Consider the following 3243-nt stretch of genomic DNA (forward strand, 5'->3'; position numbering starts at 1 on the left):
TTGAAACGTAGTTGTTGATGAGCACGGTCATTGTGGTGGTTGACCATTTTGTAACACCCCGGATGTAACTTTCCCAATTTGTACTCCAACTCTTGTCGTTTCCGGTGTTAAGATATTTTATTTCCTCGGGTTCGGGATTTTTGTCTCCGTGTGTTGTTATCGTTGTCATGCATCTCATATCATGTCATCATTTGCATTGCATTTGCATACGTGTTCATCTCTTGCATTCGAGCATTTTCTCCGTTGTCCGTTTTGCATTCCGGCGCTTCGTTCTCCTCCGGTGGTCATTTCTAGCTTTCTTTCGTGTGTGGGGATTAAACATTTCCGGGTTGTACCAAGACTTTCCAAGCGGCCTTGGTTTACTACCGATAGACCGCCTGTCAAGTTTCGTATCATTTGGACTTCGTTTGATACTCCAACGGTTAACCGAGGACCGAAAAGGCCTCGTGTGTGTTGCAGCCCAACACCCCTCCAATTTGGCCCAAAACCCACCTAACTCTGCTCCATCATCTAGAGAGTTCGATCACGATCGCGTGGCCGAAAACCGCACCTCATTTGGACTCTCCTAGCTCCCTCTATGCCTATTTAAAGGCCCCCCGATTTTCGGATCTTCTCCTACCTCCGAAACCCTAAAAATCATCTCCGCGCGGCCGGACGTGTCTGCCCGCCGCCGGAAGAAAAGTCCCGCCGCCACCGCCGCCACGTGGCAGCCTCCCATTCGCCCGCGCGCCACGCCCACTTCCCCGCGCCGCCACCCGCGTCCCCGGCCCGCACGGCCTAGGCGGGGCCCTCCCCGGCCCGCGGCCGCCCGCGCCGATCTGCCGCCCGCGCCCGTCTCCGCCTCCCGCGACCGGACCACGCCGGCCGCCGCGCGCTGCCGCCTCACCACCCGACGGCCTCGCCGCCTCTCCTTCGCTGGCGCCGCGCCGCGCCCCGCGCCGGCCGGCCGCGCCTCCCCCGCCGCCTCTCCGGCTCCCCGCCGGCCGGATCCGGTGAGGTCCGGCCCGGGAGCACCTCGCCGCCGTCATCGCGCTACGGCGAGCTCAGTCAACACCGGTGAACAGTGCTCGCGCCGCCACCTCGGTTTACGTGCAGATCTGGAAACCCTAGGTCGTTTTTTTTTCTCTAACTCCCGAAATTGCCTTCTCCAAGTGCCTCTATTCGTAGCCCCGTAACTTTGCATCTGTAGCTCCGATTCATGCATATAGCATATCAAAATGTTCATCTTAGAGAGTAAATCATTTCATTCCATTGCATCATTTTCATTTGAGTTCATCTTGATACCCGAAATGCTGTTAGAAGAGGGCTACTTGAGTTAATTGTCAGATCTGCTACTCCGTTTAGCACTTTTGTCATATTTGCCATGATTATTGTGTGCATGATATGCCCGTGAGTTCTACATATGCTTTGTTAAGGGTTTTGTCATCTCTCCAGAGGTGCAACCCATGTATTTTTAGGATGTGTGTGGTGACTAGTGCAAGCTTGCAAAGTGGTGCACTTGCTAATTCTGTTTTCAGGGACTTAGTAATTTCACTAAGTCCTGGAGCGGTTTATCTCATGATGCCATATGTTCATGTTGTTTCCTAGTGATCCGTGCCTCTTTTGAGGATGATCAGTAAGGATGTTTTGTTAATATTGTAGTGCTCTATCCATCCATGTCTTTGTTTGCAATTATGGAGCACCCTAGTTTGAGTCAATCGAGCTCTACTTTTGCTACTTTGTGAATCTGGGCAGATTGTCAACTTGTTTAAAATTTTGTCGGTGATGTTGTAGTTGATCCGTGCATGCTATGCTATTGTTCTTACCATTTCTCGCTTGCATTTTGTGCCTTCTTGATGGATGTATACTTGTCTTACCATGACTTGCACCGTAGTGAGTGCATCGAGCTCGTAAACATGCCTACTTGAGTTATATTTCAGCTTGTGTCAGTTTTCACTAAGTCTGAAAACTGATTATGTTTTTGCTATGTTCACATGCTTGCAATTGTATTTTCTGATCCCTTTTGGCTCAAGGTCACTAAGGGACTTTTGTTAAGCTCTTTGAGTAGCTCCATGCCATGCTTTACTTTGCCATGTTTAGGTCCTGTAGCATGTAGTTTTTTTGCTCCGAAGAGGGCTACCTGATTTGAAATTCCAGGCGAGTGTTAATTTCACTAAGTCTGAGATCTGTTCGTCATATGCATTTTTGTCATGCTTGTTTGAACCTGTTAATGGATGAATTGGCCGTAGCTCAGTGCTAGACTTTTGTTAAGCATCTTGTGTGCATCCCTGCCATGTATTTTGTTGTCATGTTTGGTGGCTGTAGCATGTTCATTTCGTTGCATTTAGATGCCTACTTGCTGTAAATCACAAACCGGTGTCATTTTTGAATCGCTTGCCATTTCCAAACCGTAACTCCGATTCCGGCGTTCTTTATATCGTTTTCAAGCGATTTCATCTCATCTTTCCAGTGGAACACTTGTATTTCCAAGTTGAGGCCGGGTTCATGCATTTCCTGTCATATCTTGTATTTTGCATCCCGCATCGCATTCCGCATGGCATATCATCATTTTATCATATTGCTTGGTCTTGCACGTGGTTGTTTGTATCCTTGTTGCTTGTTTGTCTTGTTTGGGTAGAGCCGGGAGATGAGTTCGCTAACGAGGAGCCCGTTGAGTTTGCTTTCGAGGATCCAGTCAACTCTGACAACTATGCAGGCAAGATGATCATACGCTCGAAATCACTACTATCTTTGCTATGCTAGTTTGCTCGCTCTTTTGCTATGACATTGCTACGATGCCTACCATTTGCTAGCAAGCCTCCCAAATTGCCATGTCAAACCTTCTAACCCACCATTGTCCTAGCAAACCGTTGATTGGCTATGTTACCGCTTTTCTCAGCCCCTCTTATAGCGTTGCTAGTTGCAGGTGAAGATTGGAGGCCGTTCCTCGTTGGAACATTTATTTACTTGTTGGGATATCATTATATTGCCATGTTATCTTAATGCATCTATATACTTGGTAAAGGGTGGAAGGCTCGGCCTCTCGCCTAGTGTTTTGTTCCACTTTTGCCGCCCTAGTTTCCGTCATATCGGTGTTATGTTCCCGGATTTTGCGTTCCTTACGCGGTTGGGTTATAATGGGAACCCCTTGATAGTTCGCCTTGATTAAAGCTTTTCCAGCAATGCCCAACATTGGTTTTACCATTTGCCACCTAGCCTTTTCTTTCCCTTGGGTTCTGCAGACTCAAGGGTCATCATTATTTT

This window comes from Triticum dicoccoides, chromosome 1A (genome assembly GCF_002162155.2).
Source record: "Triticum dicoccoides isolate Atlit2015 ecotype Zavitan chromosome 1A, WEW_v2.0, whole genome shotgun sequence".
Classification (NCBI taxonomy): domain Eukaryota; kingdom Viridiplantae; phylum Streptophyta; class Magnoliopsida; order Poales; family Poaceae; genus Triticum; species Triticum dicoccoides.